Source organism: Rousettus aegyptiacus, unplaced genomic scaffold, assembly GCF_014176215.1.
Source record: "Rousettus aegyptiacus isolate mRouAeg1 unplaced genomic scaffold, mRouAeg1.p scaffold_m13_p_12, whole genome shotgun sequence".
Classification (NCBI taxonomy): domain Eukaryota; kingdom Metazoa; phylum Chordata; class Mammalia; order Chiroptera; family Pteropodidae; genus Rousettus; species Rousettus aegyptiacus.
Genome location: NW_023416287.1, coordinates 3,320,311 through 3,333,816, shown reverse-complemented (window position 1 = coordinate 3,333,816; position 13,506 = coordinate 3,320,311).

Here is a 13,506-nt window from a genome sequence, read left to right as displayed (position 1 = left end):
ACAGCCCCCGAGGCCTCAAAAACATCCTCCAGGGGCCCGGGACTGAGGGGTCTGGAGGTGGCAAACCCAGGAGGGAGCTTCCCCAGCCGCTCTCGCTCTGTGCACGCGGGAGGCGGCCACTAGTCACGGCGACAGCCATCATAGGTGACCATAATGACCACAGGGCCACATCTGTGGCGCTGAGCCAGGCGGGCCCTGGGCCAGCCGCTTGTCGGAGACGGTCTCGGTCACCCACGAGCTGAAGGCTCTCAGCGTCCCCACGGCACAGATGGAGAAACCCAGACACCGAGGCGCGAGGCCACCAGTGCCCGGCCCAAGAAGGGCGTGGGCCCCACCCAGGCCAGCGGGGTGAGTGCAGCCAGGCGGCCACCTCCCCGAGCCTCACAGTGGAAGGGGCCATGACCGTCCAGGGGCGGGGACTTCCTGTCCCTTCTCTGCTCCGTCCCTAGCAGCCAGTGCCGTGAAAGTGGGCTCCGGGAGGAGGCCCAGGGAGCCACCAGCTCCTTCCTCGTCAGCATCCATCCTGTTTGCGAGCACTGGCCCCGCACGCCCAGAGGGCCAGGCGCACATGCACGCACACACGCGTTTGTGCACACACATCAAGGTGCTCTCCCCGCACTCAGAGACACAGATGCACACACTGACACAGACGCGTCTGCCCCCTCACGGACGTATACCCTTGAGGCAGAGAGACACGTGGAATCACACACCCTCAGGTGCACAGAAAGTCACAGGACGTGCGTGTGCACACACAGACACACACGCACACATGCACATGCAGAGACAGACACATAGGGATACACATGTGCACACACACACACCCAGATGTATGCACCAAGGTGTTCACCCCCAGGACACACATGCACACTCCCACGACACGTTCACTCAGGGACAAGCCCAGAGCTGCTGCCGTGATGTGGCTCCGTGCTCAGTGAGGGCCTCGCGTGTCAGCCACAGGCAGGGTCCAGAGGCAAGGCCGGGCATCAGTCGAGGACAAGGGTGAGGAAAGCACCCTAGCTAATCCCTGTGACGCCGGCCCAGGGTCCTGCCTGTGGACAAAGGACCCCGCTTCTCCAGTCAGAGGAGACGCCCCCACGCGCCTGCTCGAGTCTCCCACCCCTGCAGCTCTCATGGGAACTGACTACTTCGGTCCCTCTACGTCTGTTCTGAACTCTCTCAGCATCCTGTGGGAGGTTGGTCGTGCCCACTTCACAGATGGGAAAACCAAGGCTGTGGAGATTCAGCCCCTCGCCCAAGGCCAGAGAGCTGGTGTGCAGCAGAGCCAGGATTTGGACCCGAGAATCCTGAATCCCGAGGCCACGTGCTTCCCTGCCCTAAGGACAGGGCTCTGGCCACCTCCCTCCCCACAAAGCCAGCCGGGAGTATCCCGCACAGCCAGATCCCTGACTTGGCCGCTGAGTCACTGCTCGTGTTTGTACCCCCAGAAATGTAAACACAGAACCGAGAACCCCGTGGGGTTGAGCACCATCCAGATACAGCGAGAATAACAAGACGGCAGCCCAGCGTGCCCCGGGTCTGGGTGTCTGCACAGGGCATGGCGTGGGTGGGCACCTCGCCCTGCAGATACCTCCTGGGCCTCCTGCCGTGGCCGATAAGTGCCCGGCTCTGCTTATCAGCCCCGCTCCCCTGCCTGCTTTACCCCAAGCCTCGTGTGCACACTGGGGTGCACAGCGCCCTAGACATCCAGGGCAGGGCGAACCCCCCCCAAGGCCGGCCCACCATACAGCTGAGCTTGATGCATCAGGGCCCACTCAGAGTTCCTGGGGGGCCTCCTGCTGTCTTCCCTATTTCCTGGGCCTGTGATGGGGGCATTTTTAGAGAAATAAAAATCAAACACATTTTTTTTTTTCTAAATTAGAAAATTAACACTGGTGGGGAAAAATTCCAAAATAAAGGCACCGTACTAACACAATCCCCATATGTGTGTAGGAAACAGCAGGAAGGAAACAGGCCAGATGTGAGCGGGAGCAGGGGCCGCTGGGAAGTTTAGCTTTTCCTCTCAACACGGTTCCGTATTGTTTGCAGCTGGGCAGTACAAATTGGAAAATGATGTTTGGCACTTGGCGGAGATCGCGGTTGCGCGGACGGACGGACTGAGTGCTGACAGGGCGGGGTCGTTTCTCCGGTCCCCCGGCTCGCTGGCATGGGTCTTCTGGGTGGCTCTGATGAGCCTGAGCTGGGCGGGGTCCAGAGGCTTGCCTGCCCTGATGCACTCGACCTGACCAGGAAGCTCAGAGTGCGCTGCTCCCCGGCGCGGAAGCCTCTGCAGCCCCCTATTGCGCTGGAAGAAACCCGGGGCCCTTGCCCAGGCCTCGCGGCTGGCATGAGCCGGCCCCGCCCCCTTCGGGAAGCCTCTCCTAAGAGCCTCTCGCCCCTCTCCCCAGACGCGCCCGCTGCGCCCCGCGCCTGGAGGGCCCTTCCGCCGGTGCTCACGCACGCGCCTGGCCTGCGGCTGCCCGCCCTCACTCTACGCCCGGCCCGCCCGTTAGGGCTGGTATCTCTCGGTGCATTTACTTTCTGCTCGGTAACATCTGCCTGCCGTCCTTGACCGTGAGGCGGGAGGGGGCGGGAGCGTGTCAGACCCACCCTCGGTGGTACCCGGCCACTGTGCCCAGTGCCGCGCACATAGCGGGGGGACTTTAACGCTTTGCTGGACGCACGAGAGCCAGAGGAGTGAAATGGGAAGACCTTCCAAGCCGCGGAGGTGTTTAATGGACGCGACGGGGTGCGTCTTCACGAGAGAAAAGCGGGAAGGGGGAGATGGGTCCCCTGGCCACAGGCTTGGGACGCCAGCCAGGAGCTGACCTGGGAAGGGCCCGCGGGAGTCCAGGCCTGGGGAAAGAAGGGGGCCACCTCGACAGAGTAGGGGGACAAGCAGAAGTGGGCGGCCAGGAGACCTCCCTCCCCGTCGAGCCTTCTGGGATCATTAGACTCCTGTGGGAGCGTGGGGGAGGGGCGACGCCCCCCCTCCGGGCTCCTCCTGGCTCTCCTCTGTGGGCTGCAGAATTTTTGACCATATTTGTCTCAGAGCCACGTGGCCACCCTGTGGGGCTGCGGTATAAATACCAGGTTATTAACTGCGTCCTGCGAAGCATGCTCCCCTGCTTGTCGGTGCCCAGGTTTAGCAATGGTGGCCCTGGGGCAGGGGACAGTCCTGCGAGGCCGGCCTAGGGGAGAGTTTTCTGGAGACTGCATCGACATCGGCTGGCGAATCGAGGCACGTTGCAGATTCTCTGTGAGGCCGACAGTTTTCAGCTGCGCTGAGCCAGTCACGTCCAACCAACCGTTCGCAAATCAGTCAGGAGTCTTTCCTTCGCAAATGACAGAAAACCCAAGTCAGACTGCCATGGCGGGCAGGGCGATCTCACCCCTCGGGATCTTTGTGTCCTGATTCCTGGAGCCTGAGAGTATGTGAGGTCACATGGCAAAAGGCACTTTGCAGATGTGGTTAAGGTTAGGGAGGGTCTTCTGGAGTATTCCGGTGGGTGGGCATGAGCCATTAAAAGCAGAGGACTTCCTCCAGCTGGAGATGGAGAGAGGCAGCAGAAGGGGAAGTCGGAGGATTCGAAGAGCGAGAGGCGCCTGACCGGCTGTTGCAGGAGGGGGCCGCAGTCCGACAGCCACAAGGAACTGAAATCGGCCAGCGAGCGGCACGAGGCTGGGAGCCGAGTCCTCCCCGGATCCTCTAGGAAGGATCTCAGCCCTGCAGACGGACACCTGCCTTTCCGCCACCCCAAGCTGACGACCCATTTGAGTCACGCCGTGTCTAGAGCTGACAAATGGCCGCAGAGGCCCAGGTGCAAGGAGGCGGATGGGAGGCTCCCCTCTCCACCCCTTTGCAGGCTCTGCTCTGTTCAGACAGCTCGGGGCCCTGGCCGGGGACCGTGCGCCTTGGCCCACAGCCGCTGCCAGTCATTTGCCTCACAAATGAGGCTCAGTCAAGACGCTCCCGCCCTCAGGGATGTGAGGACACAGCCCGGATCTGGCTGTCGCACAGGCCGCCCACACCCCCAGCTGCACGCACTGCGCCCCTGGGAGTGGAGGCCTGGCTGATCCCCGGCCTGCCTGGGATCTTCCTGACCCAGCCGGCTCTCCCGGAAGCCGTGGGAAACAACGGCTGTGTAGCGAATTAACTCAGCTTGGGTCAAGGAGGGCTCGTTGAGTGACGGGGGTCTCATTTTTCATTCGGCCGGCACAGCAGCCCACTGTACGGGGGAGGAAGCTGAGGTTCGGAGAGGGTGAGTGACGGGCTTAAGGCCACTCAGCTAACACACCCAGCTGGGACTCGAACCCACATCGTTCTGCTCTGGAAACTGGGGGTCGCCTGTGTTCTGGCCACCGTGCAGCAGGCACCAACAGCTGCATGCCCGGTGACAAAATGACCACCTGAGCTCGAGCCCCGCCCCCCCCCCCCCCCCGTGGTCGTGGGGACTGGGTGGGCTGCTTCCCTTTCTAGACTCTGAGGCCTGGGAGGTCGGGGCCACTGCCCACGTCTGTCTGTGATTGGGGAACGCAGCAGGGACTCGGTAAGTGTTTCTGGAGTGAATAATTGAATAAACCAGTACGAAAACTCCTTTTGAGCCTGGGTTGTGCTTTTTCCACTGCAGGCTCCTTCCGGGATGGAGGTGGGCCATGTCCAGCTCAGGGTCGCCTGGGCTGAGCACATGGCCTGGCCACCCACCGAGGGCTCTGGAAGTTTCTCGGTGATGACTTTCTCTCTGTCGCCACAAGCCTTGCCCCGAGCCGGCCGGGGCTCCTGCCTCGGAGCCTGCGAGCATCGCCTGGGGTTCCCCCTAGGTGAGTCAGGCGTGTCGGGGAGCTCCGTCAGCTTCCCCCGCTCCCTGGCGAGGCCGTGGGCTTCCCTTCCTGCTCCCACGCTGGTGCTGTCCCTGCCCTCCGGCCCCATGCCCCCCAGCGGCTCTTCCAGGCGGGCCGCATTCCTTCCCGCAGGTTCGGTGCCATCGTCCCTTCCTCAGCGGGGTCCCCGTGGCCGCCTCATCTAGCGGGAGCCCTCAGATGCGCTCTGTCCCCACCCTGTCTGTCTCCGAACGTCGAGTGCGCCTTATCGTTGCTTTTCAAATTTGTTTTCTTGGGTTTCGCCTGTGTCTCCTTTGGAACAAAGGAGGGAGGCAGATGCACACTCCAGTGTGGAGCAAAACAGAGGGAGAGTCGGGCGGAGAGAGAGACAGGGCACAAGCCGAAGGTGTGAGAAAGCAGAGAGGCTCGGAGGCAGAGCCGCGAAGAGAAACCGAAAGGAAAACAGAAATGGAGAGGGGGGGGGTGGGCAGGGCTAGGGGAGAGAAAAGGAACAGGAGAGGGTCGTGGGGTGGCGGAAAGGGAGAAGGGGCACGGGCTTCCTTTCGGGGTGATGGAAATGTCTGGGATTAGACCGTGGTGATGGCTGCACAGCTCCCTGTGCGCGTTAAAAGCCACGGAAGCGCACACTTCGAAAGTTTGCACTTTAAAACGTGACACGAGGTCAGATAAGCCGCACCGAAGCCCAGTCTACAAAACGCCTGCCTGATGCTCACTGCACACGGCAAGATCAGGGAAGAGCGGGGCTCTCCCCAGGCCGTAGGGGACGAGGGAACCGGGCGACCAAACGCCATGTCAGTCCCGCAGCAGAAAAAGCCAGATAAAGCCTAGTTTCGTCGATGGCATCGTGTCACGGGACTTAGTTTTGCTAATTCTACTACTACGTAAGGTGCTGAGAGCAGGGGGGGCTGGACGAAGGGGACGTGGGCACGCGTATCGTCTTTGCACATTTTCTGTGCGTCTGAAGTTATTTCAAAATAAAAAGTTAAACAAAGGAGGCGGAAGTGAAGGGAGAGGGGCACTGGGACGAGGGGTGGCCTGGGGGGCTTGCCCAGCAGGGACCACCGGCCAAGGCCCTCGCAGGACCCAGCCGTGGGGGGCGGGGGGGCTGGTGTCGTCCTCCCCAATGCCACCGAAGAGGCTGCCGCTGCCCCGGGCAGGGCCGGAGTTCCAGCTGAGCCCGGGGCCTGCGGCAGAGGCTGCTGGAGGTTCAGGGCCCCACCGCTGAGTGTTTGTTTAAGGGGCTTAGGGGTGGGGGGCAGCGCTGGGGACTCCCCTCCGCCTGCGACTTGCGTGCCCGTACCTGCCGATGCCGGCGTGACGTGACAGCCTCAGCACCAGCCGGCAGCCTCCTGCAAGGCTCCGGCCGTCCTTCGGCAGGAGGACCCTGCGGCCCCGCGCCAGAGCGGGGGTCATTGCCCGTGCGTCCCGGCCCAGGACCTGCGGGCCTGTTTTCTGTCCCCTCTGCTGGGAGGACTCTGGGGTCCTGGAGGGGAAAACGCCCGGTTTTATTTCCCTCGACCCCAGTCCCGTGCCAGGCACGTAGCAGGCGCTCAGCGAACACGGCGTCTCCAGGGCCCTTTCCTCACAGGATGTTAGCAAAGGACGGCTTTTCGCCTATCCAGTCCAATGCTCTCAAGCTTTTTAAAGCAGCGAAACAGACTTTTTCAAAATAAAAAATACAGAAAACTTCAAAGAACGAAATAGCTCTCGACTACCACTACCCAGAACTGAACATTACACAGAATGAAACAGGAAGATTTTGTCACATGCTGCTAATTTCTTTCTTTCTTTCTTTCTTTCTTTCTTTCTTTCTTTCTTTCTTTCTTTCTTTCTTTCTTTCTTTCTTTCTTTCTCTCTCTCTCTCTCTCTCTCTCTCTCTCTCTCTCTCTCTCTCTCTTTCTTTTTTTCTTTCTAATAAAATGTTACAGATACAGCTAAATTCTGCTGCACCTTCTGACCAGAGCCAGCTGGGTGGAGAGGGGCTGGCCCTAGCCTGGTTTTCCAGATGTATTTATGGTTACAGTCAATTTGTGGCATTGTTCTGTGTCCCCTTTAAATAATGTGGATGTGAACGGCCTCCTCCTGTGTGTGGCACTCTGATTTTGTGTTTTCTATTCCCCAAAGAGACACGGCCTGCGCACCCCCCTCCCCGCCTCCCCACACACCCACTCACATCGCTCACGGTCGCATGGCCCGGGCGGTCACATGGGGCCCAGAAGGGCCTCGTGCCGGGGTTAATGCTCGCTCACTGCCTCTGTCTCAAACAAGGGGCCCTGAGTTTTCATTTTGACTGCTCCCCCGATCATACACCCGTTCTGACAACGGGGAACGCCTCCTGAACCCTCTTCTTAGGCCCGCCAGCAGCACCCACCACCTCAATGAACTCTCCCAAAGACCGAGAGGGGGCACGTTTCTCACCGACCATTGCACAGGTGGGGAAGCAGACTCAGAGAGTCCTGATTCCCTTGCCCTCAGACAGCAGGAGAAAATCCTCCTCTCTTTCAGAAGCCAAGGCATAAAGAGGTTAAGGCGGGCTCAGGTGTGACGCAGAGGTAGGCTCCAGGCCAGCCCCACAGCCAGGCCAGAGTCCCCTGTCTGGTCAGTGCCACGGCCCCTGGATCCACGTTTCCTCCCCCTGAGGGCACTCTCAACCCCCCCATCCCGTGGTAATCAGAGTGCTACTTCCTCTCCCCGAAGAGGGCTGGCCCCCTCACACCCTGCCTTCTATAATTAGACCCCGGCCTCGCCTTCTGAGCTGGGTCTGGGCTGCTTCCGGCTGGGGGAGGGGTTAGCACACTGTTTCAGAAAGGCCCCAGGAGCCTGCGGGGTGCGCTGAGCGGTGTGGAGGGTGCTCAGGGCCAGACGCCCACAGGAGGGGTCCCCTCCCCGCCTCTGCAGCCACGTCAGCTGACAAGATCCAGCTCTCAGACCCGAGAGAAGCCACCATCTCTTCTGCTCGTTTGTGGGCCCGGGTTCCCCACACCTCTTCCCTGTTTTGGATCCTGGGGGACAAGGGCAGATGGGAGGGACAGACCCCTGCTCCGTGGAGCCAGGAAGGAAATAAACCCGTCAACAAACAAAGAAACGAAGCAGGATAATTTATGACGAGGCAATGAGGATGCTAAATCAGGGAGAGGGCAGCAGAGGGGTGGCGGGGTGGGGTGCACTCCGGGGGCGTGGCCGGAGGCACCCCGCTGTCGGCCCCCACGGGTGGTGGGAAGGGCCCGGACGCGGACAGCGGGCGGCAGAGGGAAGAGCGGGCACCCGTGCTGGACGCGGGGCGGGCGAGGACTGGCAGGGCCCGTGGGCCACGGCGACGGGCGTAGCTCCCAGAGATCGCTGGACGCTGGACGCTGGACGTGCTCTGCCGTCTTGCCTAGAGCAGTGGTTCTCCGCTGGGTGCGATGCTGCCCCCGGGAGACATTGGGCGGTATATGGAGATATCACGGGCGGAGGCCTGGGATGCTGCTGAAGACCCTGCGATGCCCAGAGCATGACCCGGCCCCAGACGCCAGAGGTGCTGAGGTTGGAGGAGGCGTAACGAAGGAGGCAGCGAGCGCGTGGGCTTTGGGGTGTGTTCGGAAGGTGCACGATGGGGCCGGCTGGTGACGAGCACTGTGGAGAAGGAGCACAGCGGGAACAGCCCCTGAGAGCAGAGGCCGGGAAGGGCCTCCGGGAGCAGGTGAAGAGGAGCAGGGGCCCTGGAGGCTCTGGGCCGAGATCTTGGCAAGAGGGACCAGAGCAAAGGAGGGTGGGAAAGGGTTTCGAGTTTGGGTGAGGAACTGAGATGCAGCGGGGAGGCTGCGGCCTCACGTCCTTCGGGGGCCCCCAGCTCCCCCTCTCTCAACGCAGGGGCGGTGCTGCCGGCGACCCCCCCCCCCCCCCCCCCCCCCGCGCCCCCAGGGACCTCAGAGCAGCATCTGTGAGGGGCTGGAGCAGGGACCCAGGACGCGCGTAGGGTGGGGAACGACTCGTCACTCTGCTCTGAGTCTTTCAGAGTGACCCACGAGAGCTGCAAACTCAAGACCGGAGTGCGGGTGAGCCCCACGTTTAGACGAGGGTTTGACCGACTTGGGCACCCTGCCGGGCGGACAAGTGGCCACAGGACTGTTTGAGATCCGTCTTCAAGAGCGACCCCACGTGGTGGCGAGGGGCCGTGGCAGCTGCGAAGTTCGTGGGGCACCACCCCCCCTGGTGGGTCGAGGACTTTGGGGTCCTGCATGATACGACGTGAGGGGGGTCCAGAGGAGGGGGTTCTAAGGCCGCACCTGGCAACCCGAGTGACTTAGGAGCGAGATACGGCCATCCTAGTACTGTGACTTGGTAGAAGGGCCTGTTCTGACCTCATTAGTTTGGAAGGAAAGTCTCCTTGTCCCCAGGGACCCCTGGGACAGCCAGGAGGGCCGAGCGCGGCTGTCTGTCACTGGTGCCTCACTGGCCGGCTCGCTGCTCCGAAAATTCAGTCGGTCCCACGGTTTCCTCTTTTCTTCCTCCTCCAGCCTCGGAGCCTGCAATCCCGGTCCCGGGAAAGGATCCCCTCGGCTGGGGAGGCTCTGAGGACCCTCAGGTGGAGGGGGACGGAGGCCTTCCCAGGCCACAGCCTCGCCATCGCCCCTTCCTGCTCAGAGCATGCTTCCTAAGGAAAAGTAGATCGTTAACTGTTACAGGGAGAAATGCACGGCCTTATAAGCAGAAAAAAAAAAAAAAAAAAAAGGCAGACAAAGCCCTATTACATACTGATAAAATCAGAAAACAGTTATAAAATGATAAAACTCACTGCTGGCAGGGATGTGGGGAAAATGGCACATCAGCTTTGCTGTCAATGGATTCGGGTTTTGAAAATCAGTCTGCCTGAGTGCTGCGAAACCACACATGCCCTCCGACCCAGCATTCCGTATTTCGGCGGAATGTTTTCGTCCTTGTCGTCAGGGCCAGAAACATCCGGAGTGGCATTGCTTGAAAGCGGGAGGCGGATAAAACAAAAAGTCAGAAGCCGAGGCGCGCTGCGCTGACGTGTGCGGCGCGCTCACACTGGTTTCGACGCCGAGCACGTGTCGCCTCTGTAACCCTCGCGGCCGCTCTGTGCGCAGTGTGTCACGTGTGCCCTCGCTTCACGGGCGAGGACCGGGGGGCACACAGAATCCCGCCCTCTCTCCGCGGTCGCTCAGGTGGTAAGCGGCAGCACTGAGGTTTGAACCCAGGCTGCCGCGCCTGGAACCTAGGGCCTCCCCACCCCGCGCTATTGCTTTGAAACATGACATGCAGCTGTGTGTGTGTGTGTGTGGGGGGGGGGGTGCTGTCACCGGGACGTGACCGGAAGACACAAGGGGCTCTTTCTGCTTCTTCCAGGCAGTTAATGCAAGCCTGCTGTCCGGCAGGCATGCCCTGGCCTGTGGCTCTGGAATGCGGGAGAGCCAGCGTCTCTGGAGACCTGCCCTCCGTGGCCGGTCTGGAGCAGAGCAGGCCCCGCCCGCAGAGCCAGCCCCACACACGTGCTCCGTTTGTCCAAGGAGCGAGCCAGCGCCCTTCACGCTGCCTTGAGGGGCATCGAGCCACTGAACCAGTCCCCCAAACCCCGGCGTTTCCTGCCGGGCAGAAGCGCGGCTGGCTTCGCGGTCGGAGGTGCTGGAGGGAGGCCACAGCGCCAGCCCCTGCGGCTTCGAGGAGGTTGTGCTGCTTTGGGGGTGCTCGTGGCGTGGCACTTGGACATCCTCGGCCTTGTGAGTGGGACACAGGAGGAGACACGCCTCGGTGGCACGTCCGAGGCTGGCCTAAGTGTCGGGGTGCGACAAGCTCTCGGGGAACGGTGGCTCCTGTTCTTGGGGTCCCCATTCCCCATCTCTAAAGAACAGAGCGGTCTGCATGAGTGGCCCGCGGGATGCTTGGCGTGGGCCTGGGCGGGGCCGGGGAGGAGGCCTCTCCTTTCCGCTGATTTTTCTGTCCTTCTTGGTTCGGCTCGGTGCTCACACATTTTTGTGGCCACCTGCCCACCCCCTGCTTTCTATCAGAGAGAGAGAAGGAGAGAAGGAGAGAGGGCGAGAGGGAGAGAGGGAGGGGGAGAGAGCCCAGCCTGCTTTGTGCTCGGAGCCGTGGGGGGCAACAGCGCTTGATAACACGGTTTGTCTTCACTGTGCTCGTGGCACAGTTTAGTTAGTGGCGAGTGGTTTTCTCTTTACATCGATGATAGAGAGTTTCCTTTTAAAATAGACTTAAGTAAAAAAAATAATAAGATGAGTCATTTTAAATAAAAATATGAAGCAAAGGAGAGATCAGATGGAGGTGGTCAGACTCACAGAGGTGGCCTCTGACGGTCTGAGGTTTGGGACCCACAGACAGGGGCCTCCCAGACCCCCGGCAAGGTGTGCAAGGCCCCTGTGGACGGCGTGGGTCTCGCCAGCCCTCCTCCTGGCCCCTCCGCAGTCCCCCATGTCCAGGCGGCCGATTCTTGAGCCTTCGGGGCCTTTGGCCTCCTGCCCGCTTCCTCCCCAGGTCGAGCCCAGGACGTGCGCCTGCAGGTCCAGCGGGAGTCCCTGCCATTGCCGTCTTGACTGGAGGGTTTCTCCGCGGGAAGGGGGGCTGCCCGGGGTGCCGGCTCTCACTTCCCCAACTTTTCCTCCCTCCTGCGTTCATCCGATGGACTTTCCGACCTCGGTGGCTCGTCGGTCACTGAGAGCCCTTCACCCCGCCCCGACAGACCAAGCAGTATCACCGAGCGGGGGCCCGGGCCGGAGCGTTCGGGAGCGCCCTGGGTGGTTCCAATGGGCAGTAAGCAGAAGCCTGGGGCTTCCTCCCTCAACAGAAGCCCTCTTCTCGGTGACTCGGCCCCCCCCAACCCCACTCTTTGGTGCGAAGCAGGCCCAGAAATGGCCGGCACCCTGCCCAGGGTCAGAGGGGTCTACGGGTGAGTGAGCCAGGCACTGGGCCCTGGGCGGCTGGCCCCAGAGCCCTACCTCCCCCCACAGAGTGCTGCCTCCCATAGAGTGTGGGTCCGAAGCGGATGGTTCTAGACTCAAATCCTTGCTCCGCGGTGGCCAGCTGGGTGACCCGGGGTGACTGTCTTACTCTCTTTGGGCTTTGCTCCTTATTTGCAAGAGTCACAGCCCTTCTTGGCAAGGTGCCAATGCATTCCGGAGGGTGAAGGTTGGCACAGCGCCCGATGCAGACCCTGGTGTCCAGCAGACCCTGGCTCCCAATTTACAGGTGGGCGGCCGAGGCTCAGAAGATGCCCTGCGTGCGTCGCAGAGCCCGTGCGGCCGAGTCTCTCTGCCTGGGGGCCGAGCCCTCCCCGCCCGGCCAGTTCCCTGAGGCAGGCTCTTCTGGCGGGCCTCCTCACCCTCCCTCTGTTCTGCCGTGGCCGGCTGCCCAGGGGCACGCGGCGTTGCCCTGGTGCTGAGGGAGGCTGCGGAGGGCCCTGTGTGGGCTGCTGTTTGCGTTCCTGCCCGTGGTTCTTTCCCCTGGGTGGAGGTGGGCATGGAGCCAGGTGTGCAGGTGGGGAGGGCACCTGGCTGTCCACTGCCCTCTCTCTAAGCAACTCATGGTGCCTGGAGCCCCTGGCTGGGCCACCTGCAGCGCAGGTGACCAACTGTCCCGGTCTGTCTGGGAACGAGGGGTTTCCTGGGAAGCAGGACTTTTAGTGTTAAAACCGGGAATGTCCCGGGCACAGCAGGGCAAGTCAGTCACCCACCCTGCAGGGGCCCGTGGGAGGGGGCAGCGGGTGGGACAGCAGGCGGAAGGGGGACGGGACCAGCCACCCCAAGGGCGCTGAGCTGTTCCCTCCGGCCCTGCTGCCCGTGGGGCGGTGCACCGGGCCCGGCTTCGACACCAGGCGGTGCGACTGAGCAGTCCCTGTCCTGCCCCACAGTGACTCGAGCAGGTCGTTTGGGCTCTCGGAGCCCCAGCTTCCGTGTCTGGAGCGCGGGGCTGAGATCCCACCCCCCTCGCAGGGGTCCCGGGGAATCGGTCAGGCAAACGGACACGCAGCACTTAGCAGACGACCGAGACGGGGGCACAAGTGGCAGTCGCGTCAGAGCTCCCCTCATCCTCGCCCCCTTTCGAGCACCCCTCCCGCACCCCAGGGACCCGCAGAGCCCCGGGACCTCCGGCCGCGTGTCCGCTGCCCTCTGCTCACTTTGCCCCAACCACACCGACCTCCCGGTCGCCCTAGACCCAGCCAGGCCGCCTGCCTCAGGACCTTTGCACGGCATTTCTGCTCCCCGCGGGCCTTTCCCCCTCTTTCCCAGGACAGCCTCCTTTTCATCCTCGGGCCTTGGCTCGAGAGCCATCTGCACAGAGAGGCCTTCCTCGTCTATCTAATTCGCAGGCATGTCTGTCTTCCTGGGGACGGGCCGTTTCTTAGCCGGTTCACTGTGGTTGCCCTGGGCCTAGGGCGATGCCCAGAGCAGTGCTCAGGACACACCGGGCAGCGGATGGAGGAACCAGCTGGCCTGCGAAGGTCCCCACTGGGCTGACGAAAGCCCAGAGCCTTGAATTACTTTCCTTCCCCGAGCCTCGGTTTCCCCATCGTTCGGAGGAGGGGTTTGGGAAGCATGGTGGGGGGCGGTGACAGAGATGGGCGAGTCCTTCCGCCATGACTGCACGTGGTAGGAGTCAGGGACTGGTGGCTCTGCTGACGGTGACCCCACGGCCCCCCCACCCCGTTTCCTCCGT